We start from the raw sequence: 12,773 nt of genomic DNA on the forward strand, positions 1-12,773 counted from the left end.
AATACTTTTCAGAGGGCCCATAGCTCCAGGACCGGAAATCGTTAACAGACTGGTAATATCCTCATATCCTAGGGGTTTGCAAACCAAAATGAGCTTGATGGTGTATCTAGAAGTGAGGAGAATTAGTACGCGTATTGTGCCATCATACAGATGTTCCCATCTTTGTCTAGATTGAAAATATTCAGTCTAGGGCGCACAATAATCATTTCCACATGCTGCATCCAGTCAGTCTTCCCTAATAATTATGTGTTCTTAGTGCACCAAAGTCAGTAAGATAAGGCTACAATCCATGTAAGCTACATTTAGGGTATCACTGTCCGTGAGAAGATTGCAAATATGGCATGCATAGGCTACAGCTAGCACGGTATGGACCCCAGCCAATCGGATTTGCATCATTCTGCAATGTATCTTCTCTAAAATAATGTGCTATTCCTAGCCTATCTTTCATAACAACCAAACAAAAAGAACAAGCATCGTCACAGCCAATAGAACTAGCATATGCAAGAGCTATTTGCTTTGGCAATGTTTTAGCCATGATGTACAACAGTGTGGCTACTGTTTAGCATGGCTAAAGGTTAGTGGCGTAAACAAGAGTGGCGTAGAGTGAAATGGCATGGAATAAAAAAGGTGTAGAGTGCAGGGGTACATAGTAGATTAAAGTGGCATACAGTGGATTGACAGAGTGCAGGGGCGTAAAGTTGAGTTTAGTGTTAGAGAGTAAAGTCGAGTAGAGAGTATTGGCTTAGAGTGCAGTGGTGCAGAGTGTAGTGTTGCACAATGGCGTAGAGTAGCACAGAGGGAAGATGAGTAGATTAGAGTGACCTACACTGGAGTGGTATAGAGAGCAGTAGTTAAGTGCAGTTGTGTAAAGCAGAGTGCATTGGCATAGAGTTGGACACAGTAGAGAGTCGTAGAGTGAAGTGGTGTAGAGTAAAGAGTGGAGTAGTGGGCAGAGTGGCATCTAGTGGAGTTGGTAAGAGTAGAATACAGTGGTATGGTGCAGAATGGAATATGCATTGTGTGGTAGTACACTCCCATTTCAGACACATTTTCAATTGAAATAACCATTACATATGCACAGACATACAGTTTTAGTAATAAAACTATACAGCGTGCAAACGATGTATGGAACTGACATCACCTAGTGCAAAGGTTTCTAATCTGTGTGCAGCAACACCTCGGTACACATTTAAAACTAGACAGGGGCGCCGCAAAGAGATGCGCACCAAGCACACAGTCTGGGAACCACTATTTGAATTGGTGGAACAGCCACCATGCAGACGTACTGCGCTAAAGTATGGTTGTGAGGTTTGTATGTATGAAGCATCTGATGTCAAGCCGTTCGAACATTGGTGTACCTGTTTTACTTGTTGTTCGTTATGAAATGGTAGCTGTGCAGCGAAATCATTGCGGTGCATCGCGGATCTAAATGCAGATTACTGCTTTCTGATGGCTGGTTTGGAGTAATCGGTAGAACAAAAAGAAACTCCTTCAGTGGCCGCTTTGTACGTGGGTTTGGGAGAGCATGGATAGCCACAATAAGGCGAAGGTAAGGGAGGCCGTGCTGGTGGTCTGGTCAGCGGAGGGCCGGTAGGGTGCTAAGGCGATGGCAGGTGTTTTCATGATAATAGTAATCATTAGGGTGATCAGATGGTTCTAGGTCAGAGATACTGCCTTTCTATCGCCGCATTGTACTTTTACATGTCCTCTTTAGGTGTGCTGGCCCCAACTGCCTCTAATAAAATGAACCAAGACCACAAATCACAGAGTCCATAAAGTTAAATTAAAACCCCGAAGTGAAAAGCCGTGTTCTAGTGACATGAAGTCATCCATGATGATTAGGTTACCCTAATCATCATACAACACCCCTTCGTGCTGGGAGAGTAGGGAAGACTGACTCACCAACATGCCCAGGCTTTCTGATCGGCTCAAGCTCTCCAATTGAAGCACTATCTTAGGTGACTCGAGTGATGAGCTTTTTTTTCACAGGTCCTGTAAATCCAATGAATAGCCATTTTCATTAATGTTTCTTGATGTAATATGTTCAGGTACATGACTGTCAAGTTTGCTTATTTTGTTGTTGTTAAATAGTTCTTTAGTGGCATTTGAACATTGTGGCAGAGCAACAATCAAGGTACGAGTGTAATATTACAGACATGTCGGTCACATCAAGACACACTTTAATAAAAGTCCCAGCCTGATAAAAATAAAAGTACAAGGCATCTGAGGAACATCTGTAAGAGGCAATGCACTGAAGATACAGGAGTAAATTCTTCCACCTGTTAAGTAAGGGAGGGAAAAGTTAAGAATACATACCGCCTTACTCTCTGAAAGGTGCCCACAATTTGTGCTTATGCAACAGTACAGACAAAGAGTATACTCCAATACAATCAACACCAAAAACCAGGCAGCAGGGGTAAATTGTGGTGGGGGGCTAAGTTGGGGCTAAGGGATGAGGGGGTGGGGGGGAGGCAGCAGAAGCATCATAAATTTTCCATATGTGACAGCACTTTCCCATCAGTTCAGCTGCAAAGCTGTGGAAGGAAAAAAAATGGGGGGGGGCATGCACGTGTAGGAACAGCAAGGTTCCAGTCCTAGACAATCCAAATAGTTCAAAATTAGAGAGCAGGTCATGAGAGTAGGGAGAAAGAGACACAACTGAATCCAGCAATGATCATATGGAAGCATCTACCTTTTCTCGTAGCTTAAGCACATAGGTATCACAGAGGCTGTCAGCCCCATCCCCACCCTGAACACAAACTTCCCTTACCATAACATCAGCCTCAGCCAACACCCATTACAGCACCACTTTGACCAAACAGTCCACCGAAGGGGGCTGCAGAGATTTCCATGACATTGCTATGAGGCGCTTGAAGAGGCTGCCAAGTTTGCATATGTATGACATTTCCAGGTCTTCAGGCGCTTTGTGGTTATGGTAACATGCAGCGTGGCAAGGTTTTGCAGCTCCATGCTTCATGTGCTTCGCCAGTGCACGAGTTGTCCCAGACAACAAAAGGGAGACCAAAATGGGATAAGACTCATGTTTGATGATAGTTTTGATTGTGTGGTTTAGCATTGAGAGGAGGGAGAGGCTCTGTGTGCTGTGAGGCAATGAATACTTACAGAATGCTAAATATTGATGCAGAAGTTGGGGCGGAGTTTGCCTGGCCCAAAGATGGCCGCTTACTAAGTGAGCTCCGCTAACCACATCGATCCGCCAAGTATTTGGCTGTTATCCTTGCTTCTCGCTCGAGGTACCGAGCACGCTGAGCCCTATCGATGGTGCCCTGGGGGCTGGAGAGAAAAAGAGTTGATCGGCCCAGCCGAACCACAGTTACCGGACCAGATGCTGCATCCCGCTACGTTGTGCTACGTGGTGGCGACTCCTGCTGGGACGTGTTTGTGAGAACACCCAGCCCTTATTATCATTGGATTGCGGAGACGGCTGGACCCCCTGCTTGGCGGCGATCCTTCTGAGGGGCGAGTGGTGCCTCTGCCGGCAGCTGTAGACCAACTGATTCCGTTGTGCGCTGTGGCGGGTGAGACGCTTTGGTGGCCGGGGCCAAGGCGAGGATCCTTTTTGTGCGGCCTCATTGGCTGCAACTTGACACTGGGGCATGCTGTCAGGAGCGCCTTCGGCACTGAATCTTTATTAAAGACACAAGGCTTTTGTAGGAAAGCATGGATCTACTATGAGCACGATGCCATTTTCTTAATTACCTGGTGTGTGCGGCCCCATCTCTCGGCGCTGTGCTGCTTCTGCATTGGGCCTTAAACGCTTGGGGGCTGTGCACAGTCAAGCACCGCCTCATTGTATTGCAGCGACGTGGGGACCATATAGAGGGGGCAGTGAAGATGGGTGCCTGCCTCCTGAGTGAGCTGCTACACTGCATAATGTAAGGCCCTCTTTGACTCCCTTTATGAGGCCTGCATCCAGCATAGCTGGGCGATCACACTCACTGGCGCAGTAGCTGAAGCTGCAGAAAACGCTGACCCTGGGCTCACTGTGCAGATACTAATCGGCGCCAGCATGGAAAAACCAGACAAGACATCCTAGGCTGAGCTTCGAGCAGGGAAAATCTAGGCATAGAGAGAACGCCGCAGAGTCAGCTGCATCGAAACCAGACACGTTGTCTGAAGACCCCATTGGAGACATTAAAACAATCCTTCCATCTATGCAGAAAGGCTTGTTGGCGATTGATGCAAAAATAGACACTTTGTACTATAGGATGTACCGCATGTCCGAGAGAGTTGACCAACACACGGAACGTCTTGATATGGACGAACGCAGAATCACCGAAACTGAGGAGGCTCAAACCGACTCTAATAGCGCACAGAAACAAATGGAGAGGACTCTGGTCACTTTGCAGGACAGAGCTGAGTATTTGGAGGCCAGATCTCTGCACATTATAGGCCTATCCGAGTCCTCCGAGACAGGCAATATGGAGGTCTTTACAGAAAAACTGCTTACTACTCTACTTGGAACCGCCACCTTTTCCCCAATGTTCGTTGTGGAGCGCGCACCGTTCGTTGGGTCCCAAGCCTTTCCCTGGAGCCCTTCCAGGGCCTGTCATAGCAAAGCTGCTGAACTATAAAGACAGGGATGCGGCGCTGAGGAGAGCAAGAGAACTGGGAGTACGAGGACTCTTCTCTCTCCTTATTCCCGGACTCCACTCTCAGAGTCCAGGAGGCCAGGTAGCAATTTGCGCCCCTGAAACGCAAGCGGAGGGAGCAGAAAGTGGAATAGGCAATGCTGTATCTGACGCAACTGCAAGTTATGCTGAATGGGAAGGCAAAGATCGTCTCTGTCAGTCCCTGCAAAAAGCCCTCATAGACTGGAACATGACCAGCAAGCGTAGGAAAGACCAGATGGCAGACGATCGTCTGGATGGAGGACTCTATGAAAAAGACTGATGCGAAAACTGGTCACCAGACTCTAGTGACGATTCACCCCCTTACGAAGAAAATCTGAGCAGCACTGAGGTGATTGGAAATTAAACCTTCGATGATAGCCACATTAATAAGGATTATAACTTTATGCTTCTTCTGCTAATCTATGAGGAAATTATCAAACCTGCTGGCTCTTATTTGCACAAGCCAGTGTCATTGTTAAGGACAATTGGTGCCTCCTTGAGCGAGAGACACTATCCATTAATAGCTGTTTATGAGGCTCCTCGGGAGAATTAGTCCCTCCAGTGGAAGTCTCTTACCCTTTGGTTAGTGGTGGTGCAGCACTGGGACCTCACAGAAGTGCTGGCCGGCAACATCTGCCCCAATGCGTTCCACGCTCAATCACCAGGAGTTAAACAGTGCTTATTGTTGCACATCGGTTGTTTTCTTGATGTATGTGTTAGTAATTACTATTGGGGGGAGGGGAAGTAGGCCGCCTATGCCTAGTTGGGGTCTGCATGGCATGGTTGGGGGGTGGAATTTTGGTACTTCTGTTGTAGTTCACATGGATATGCTGAGCGTGACTGATAACAGCAACGCATTTGAAATAACAGCTAGGATGGTCTGATCATGTGAAAGCTGTGAAGAAAGCACTGTGGAACAGGGCAAGGATATAGAAGAATATTAATCAACAACGATAAGGGAAATACTCAGTAAGCACTGGTGAGCTATTTAATGGTAGTTCAATTGAATCTTTCTTGATTTCGGCGCTCCACTTCCTATGGTCCACCGTTAAGACCAATAACAAAACAACAAGAAAAATGGAAATGGAAGGAACGTCTATATTCAAAAGTAATAAATCAAAATATTAAGATCAATATACATTTCTTTCTTCTTCAATTTTTTTCCCCTTTCATTGTGCCAATACAAAATAGTTTCCGGAAGTCAAAGTTCAAATTCCAACAAAAAAGTTCTTTGATGCTTGAATCCAATCTATGTAACAATTATTCCATTCAGATCATTTGCCCACAAAAACAACTTTTGTTATACGCAGCCAACGTGTTTCGTCCTCCTTAGGACATCATCAGGGCTGCAAGGTAAGAAACAAAAAAACACAATCCATATCCCAGTTCTACAGACCCTCTGGCTGCCTTTCTCTTTTCAATCTCTCCATTACCCCCTTCTCCATTGCTCATCTTTGCACCATGACATTTGTTCTCCTTTGTTCCTCTCTCCCCCTTTCTCAGACACTAAATCCTAGTTCTCACTAGTATTCTCTCATTTCCTTCTGGCTGCTATGTTACAATTTTGAAAACACATATTACTATCCCCGAATATTAGATGGAAGCACATTTAGAATTTGTACCAGTGTGCCTCTGCAGTGTCGGTGACCAGGCAAACAAGGACATGAAAACAAGCATTGGAAATGCAATAGGTCTCGCAGTAGTAAAGTTTGAGCTATAGGTGTTATTTATTTTTTTGTTTTTTATTTATGTGTTGTTTTTTCTAAATAGCTAAATTAATAGCTTTCTTCTTTACAAAGCCAATAGTTATAATGTTTGTAAATGTGACACCTCTAGCATTTGTAAAGCAACATGTTTTGTATTAACGGGACTTATATGTGACTTATATATGTGTTGATATAAAAAAAAATCAATGGCTTTAAAAAACAATTAATAATTAATACGTAAATAAAATGGATTTTATTTTATATTGCCAATAGCTTAAAGTTTATTAAATATATTTAGTGAAGATGCTGTGGTTGCGCCGAGTGAGGGTGGGTGAGGGTGAGTGAGGGTGAGTGAGGGTGAGTGAGGGTGAGTGAGGGTGAGTGAGGGGTTGAGGGTGAGGGGTTGAGGGTGAGGGGTTGAGGGTGAGGGGTTGAGGGTGAGGGGTTGAGGGTGAGGGGTTGAGGGTGAGGGGTTGAGGGTGAGGGGTTGAGGGTGAGGGGTTGGGGTTGAGGGTGAGGGGTTGGGGTTGAGGGTGAGGGGTTGAGGGTGAGGGGTTGAGGGTGAGGGGTTGAGGGTGAGGGGTTGAGGGTGAGGGGGTGAGGGTGAGGGGTTGAGGGTGAGTGAGGGTGAGGGTGAGTGAGGGTGAGGGGTTGAGGGTGAGTGAGGGTGAGGGGTTGAGGGTGAGTGAGGGTGAGGGGTTGAGGGTGAGTGAGGGTGAGGGGTTGGGGTTGAGGGTGAGTGAGGGTGAGGGTGAGGGATTGAGGGTGAGGGGTTGAGGGTGAGGGGTTGAGGGTGAGGGGTTGAGGGTGAGGGGTTGAGGGTGAGTGAGGGTGAGTGAGGGTGAGGGATTGAGGGTGAGGGATTGAGGGTGAGGGGTTGAGGGTGAGGGGTTGAGGGTGAGGGGTTGAGGGTGAGGGGTTGAGGGTGAGGGGTTGAGGGTGAGTTAGGGTGAGTGAGGGTGAGGGTGGGTGAGGGAGGGTGAGTGAGGGTGGGTGAGGGTGGGTGAGGGTGAGGGTGAGTGAGGGTGAGGGTGAGTGAGGGTGAGTGAGGGTGAGTGAGTGAGGGTGGGTGAGGGGTTGAGGGTGAGTGAGGGTGAGGGGTTGAAGGTGAGTGAGGGTGAGGGGGTGAGTGAGGGTGAGGGTGAGGGGTTGAGGGTGGGTGAGGGTGAGTGAGGGTGAGGGTGAGTGAGGGTGAGGTGTTGAGGGTGAGTGAGGATGAGTGAAGGTGAGTGAGGGTGAGGGTGAGTGAGGGTGTGATTGGCATATGTGAGTGGAGGGGGCGGGTGTCTGCGCGCTGCTCCGGGGACAGCGGGGGAGGGGCGTGTGTGCGGTGCTGCTGGGGAAGGCATGCGGGGCTGCTGAGCAGGGACATTTGAAGGATGTAAGGGGCCCTGGGCCACACGTATTATGCTTGGGTTGAGGAAGAAAGAGAACGATTGCGCCAACGAAAAAATAAACCGGTATACGGATGTAATGAATTTTACCGGAAGATGTCAGAGCGATCTACATCGACGCGACATGGCAGGCAGGGGATGGGGCGGAGCGGGGGTGTGGGAGGAGTGCGGGAACAGACGGCGAGGGGAGGAGAGTAGGAGGAGGAGTAGGGGAGGCACGGCCTAGCGGCCGTGCAATCAAGAAGTGAGGGGGCGGGAGAGTAGGCAAGGCAGGCGGCTGGGGGCATGTGCACGCGCTTTTAAGCTCAATGCGCATGCGCATTGAGCTTAAAAGTCACGGGCACTGCAAGGAATCGCCACGATTCCTTGCAAGTTGGATAAAGAGTGGATAAGCCCCCATAGTCTCGCTTGCTCGATGCGCATGCGCATCGACAGGCGAGACCTAAAAATGAAATTGGAACAGAAATCAAAAGCTGTTCTGATCAGGGGCCCAAGAAATAAGTTTGGCCCAAGGCCCTTAAAATCCTTACGTTATCCCAATGCCTTTGCTAAAGTTTTCATGTAAATCGCAGCACCCATCATGAGCTGAAATTAACACGAAAACCTTAACAAACGCACACAATTACCCTGCAGCCCAGCCCAATTAAGAAAAGAAATGCAGCAATATAGCTGCCAAAGTTTCAAATTGCAATGTGGGACGTTTTCATAATTTCACTGTAATTATTAGTGCCATTTGAACAGGGCAGGCTTTAGTGCTGGTGGCGCCTGGTGTGAAATGTTTGTTGGCACCTCAATGTCCACCTCCGCCATGGATACTCTCATTACCAACCATTAACAGTGCCCCTCAAGTCTCCATAATCCCTCTCTCTTTCATAATTATTTTGTTATGAGCGCCACTCATACCAGTGTAAGGTGTTAAGCACTTTACATCGCATACACATTAAACAGAGACACTGAATCATAGTATGTAAATCAATGTATAGTAAATGTTACACCAGACAGATGAAAACAATTTCTCTTCTTAACAGAGCTGGGCTGCGGGGCGATTGTTTTTTTAAGTAAAAGTTTAGAGTGATATTTATCAGTGCACACACGTGCGGTCTGGTTCCTGGCACACAGAGACCCTACACTGACGCGCACAGAGACCCTACACTGCCGCACACAGAGGAAATAAATTAGAGGGAACATTGCATGCTGGTGGCGCTAAGGCGCTTGGGAGTCGGAGATATCTTTTAAAAATTTGTCTCAGTGTTTTATAACTCTCCTACAGCTTGAGTGCGCTTGGGGGATACGGTCTCCTCTACCATTCAGATTTCTAGAGGCACAATACAAGGGTGCCCCTTATCACCATTACTGTATGCAATGGCTGCAGAGCCCTTACTCCGTGCTCTCCGTGTGTATCATGGCAACAGAGGTATACATTTCCCCAGCTATAATCTCATTGTCTCAGTTTATGTGGACGAAATGCTATTGTATATATGGGATCCGGACACTAATCTTTCACCAGTAATACGAGAGGTGTTGCGATTTGGGGGTATTTTGGGTCTTAAAATTAACTGGATAAATCTATAATCTTCCCATTAACCCCGGTCACAATGCAGACGACCTTAGACTATCCCCTTCAATGGACATCGGATCCGGTTAGATATCTGGGATTACAGGTCAACTCCAATGCGGAACAAGTACTCAGGGCAAAATATGGCAGAGCCATCACTAAACTGGAGGAGGACGTAGAAAGGTGGATTCGCCTTTCTCTCTCACTAGTGGGGCGTGTATCCTTGATGCAAATGATAATACTTCCCAGATTCCTTTTTCTCTTCGTTAATATCCCAGTGGTCGTACCCAAACATATTTTTTAAAACGATACGGACCCTGATGGGTAAATTGACTTGGGCTGGTAAAACTCTGTGTGTTAAACTGGACATCCTAACTTTGTCCTATTCAGCAGGGGGTTTGGGGGAACCGGATCTGGAGCTATATTACAGTGTAGCGCAAAGCTTGCACGCTCACAAATGGATTCACAGTCCACATAATCTACCCCATCTCAAAATAGAGAAGGTAGCTGCAAGCCCTGTACCCTTCCTTTGTTGTCTATTTCATGCGCCTATTAGGCGCTGCAGTGTGCTGGATTCAGTTAACTCAACAGTACACGCCTGGCACGTCTCTACGAAAACAGGCAGGTGCCTTATTGTACTCCCCGCTAAGGCCTGTGGAATGGTGCCATTGGACTAGTATTAGTACTGAAAGAGGTGCACTCCGCTCGCTGAGATCCCTGCGGATACACGTGATGGGCGATTTGTTTGAGGGAGAAAGAATGGGCTCCTGGGAGGAGGCAGCAGAGGGCATGCACAACCTTATCCCTCTTACACAATTTAAATGTTTCAGAGTTCGCCATGCACTGAGGGCGTTACTTGGAGACGATCTTGTTCCGAGTTTTAAGAATCAATGCCTTCAGAGTCCGTTTGAGCAGTTAATCGGACTCTGAAGGCTTTGATCCTTAAAACGAGGAACAAACAAGTTGAAACAAAGGGTAACCATCAAGATTCCATGAGGGAAGAACTAAGCCAGTTTAAGACACACGTTATGTGTTTGTAGATATTGGAGTTTGCTCTCACACCCCTGAAGGGATATGTAATCCCGAAATGCATTGGGAACAGTTTTGTGAAAGTTATTTTCCATGTTACATGTCATGATTATATTGTAAATTGTTATTGAAATTCAAAATATGCAATAGTAGCGGAAAATATGCTGAATACATTGTTTGCAACAAGATAAACAAGCATTTGCAATGCAATAGGTCTCGCATTAGGAAAGTTTGAGCTATTGGTATTGCAAATGACAAATTTTGTATTTATGTGTTGGTTTTGAATATAGCGAAATTAATAGCTTTGTCATTTACAATGCCAATAGTTTGAACTTTCCCAAATGTGACACCTATAGCATTTGTAATGCAATATGTGTTGTATTTATGTGACTTAGATGTATTGGTATTACAAATAACAAGCATTTACAAGGCAACGGTTTCGCCTTTGGAAATGTTAGAGTTATTGGCATTGTAAATGACAAAATTTGTATTTATGTGTTGGTTTCAAAAACAGATAAATAAATGGCATTGTCATTTACATTGCCAATAGCTTATTCTCTCGCAAATGTGAGACCTATTGTACCCTACGGACGAGCTCAGCAGACAGCAATTTACTACCACACACACACACACACACCAGAGCCACACACACCCAGAGCCAGCCACACACACCCACCCAGAGCCAGAGCCACACACACACACACTCAGGAGAGGAAGCACAGCGAGGGGGCAGGGAAGCAAGCACAGCGAGGGGGCAGGGAAGCAAGCACAGCGAGGGGGCAGGGAAGCAAGCACAGCGAGGGGGCAGGGAAGCAAGCACAGAGGGTGGAGCTGTGTGTAGGAGAAAAATACGAAAAGAAGGCGTGAAAGAAAGGAGGGGGAGAAGGATGGGTGGATGAAAGAAAAGATGAAAGGTGTATGGAATGATGGAGAGAAGGAAAAATGGAATGTAGGCTGGAGTGAAGGATGATGAATGTAATGATGAGAGATAGTGGGATGGAGAGAAAGAAAGAACGGAAGGGTGAAAGAAGAATTCATGGGTGGATGGAATCAAGAATGGGTGGAAGGAGGCATGAATGGGTGGCCGAAGAGCAGCCAAGAGGATGGAGAGATTATGTCAGCCGCATTTTTAAAGCACGCTAATCACCCGCAAAAGTACTCTGGCACTGTAGCAGATGAGTGAGTCTGGTCCTGGTAGGCTTCCTTGAAGAACCAATTTTGCACTCAGTGGAAACTCAAGAAGGGAGAAGGAGGCTCTGATGTGTTGTGACAGGTTTTTACATGCTTTAGGAGCCATGTATGGGAAGGCAAAGCCTGATCTGCATTTGTGTATGATGGGGTGTGTGCTAGTGAGAGTGGGTAGAGCACATGTATGAGAGATAGGTGGAATTGGATGTAGTTGTTCAAATAGGTAAGGCCAATGTTTTGGAGCACTTTGTAGGCCTGGGTGAGGAGCTTAAAGTGTGAAGCACACAAAGTGTATTAGGAGTCAGTAGAGCTGCTTAAAGTGGAGTGTGTTATGGGCTCGGCATTGGAGATTAAGGACTGGTCTGGCAGCGGAGGTCTTTATGGTCTGAAGTCTTATGAAATGGTTGGTTATTCCCGAGGACAGACTGCCTCATAGTCTGGTCTGCTGGTGAGGAGGGATTGGGTGCCCATTTTCCTGGTGCTGCTTGAAAGCCACTTGGGTGTACATGTCCAGAGTGTTGTCTATGATGAGGTTTCTTACTTGCGGGTTGGGTGGGTCTGAGGTCTGTAAGCCAACAGGTGGAGTCCACATTTACAAAGCAGGTGTAATAAGCATGATTTTGCAACTCTGTTCTTAGCACTCTCAGGAAGAGGCGGGGCAGGCCCGCTCGCCTCACTGCCGCTCTGGGTGGGAGTGAGGGAGTAGATCGGCCATATTACCGGCCCAGGGCAGCTGCTACTCAACCCGGAGGGCCGCGGGCGGTGGGTGCAGAGCCCGGTACCGGCAGGCAGGGCCTTGTCCTGTGAGAAAGGCTCACAGGGCTCAGCCGCAGATGGATTTAAAGTCCCTACAATCCTGCCGTGCATCACTGCGCTCCCCCTCCACTCTACTCACCGCCTGTCCACCCCTCCTCTCCCACAGACGCAGGCTCTTAACCGGCCTCTCTCGCCCGCAGAGCTCCGGTACCCCAAACTCGGTTCGAAATTCTCCGCTCCGCCACCCCATTGGATGCTGGTCACGTGACCGAGGCATAAACAGTGCCACTGGTCAAACGGTAGAAAGAGAAAGCAGACTACGTGAATCAAGCGGCCATCTTTGAATGTACAGCTGATCAAGTGATAGGTTCGCACAAAAACACAAACAAACCCCAAACCTGCAGGTAGTGATGTCAATTAAACACCTACTTCAACAAGTTCAACCTTTAACTTAGTGCTGCCAGTTTAAGAAAAAAATAAGCAAGCATTGATGAAAAAAATGTAGACTGTG

The 12,773-nt window shown here is 47.2% G+C and overlaps 1 protein-coding gene across 3 annotated transcripts in view; it reads right to left on the bottom strand.

Moving 5' to 3' along the window:
- The window catches only part of TROAP (trophinin associated protein), a 395,831-nt gene extending 383,332 nt beyond the window's left edge, over window positions 1–12,499 (bottom strand). For 2 of the 3 annotated variants that reach the window (XM_086964124.1, XM_086964108.1), the window contains exon 1: window positions 12,402–12,498. The gene's annotated coding sequence lies outside the window, so the exon portion shown is untranslated. Of the gene's footprint in view, window positions 1–1,902; window positions 1,993–12,401 lie in introns of all 3 variants that reach the window. The other variant, XM_086964115.1, reaches the window with a different exon arrangement.
- Window positions 12,500–12,773: the final 274 nt, after the last annotated feature.

The sequence above is a fragment of the Lissotriton vulgaris genome, chromosome 1_1, assembly GCF_964263255.1.
Source record: "Lissotriton vulgaris chromosome 1_1, aLisVul1.2, whole genome shotgun sequence".
Classification (NCBI taxonomy): Eukaryota; Metazoa; Chordata; class Amphibia; order Caudata; family Salamandridae; genus Lissotriton; species Lissotriton vulgaris.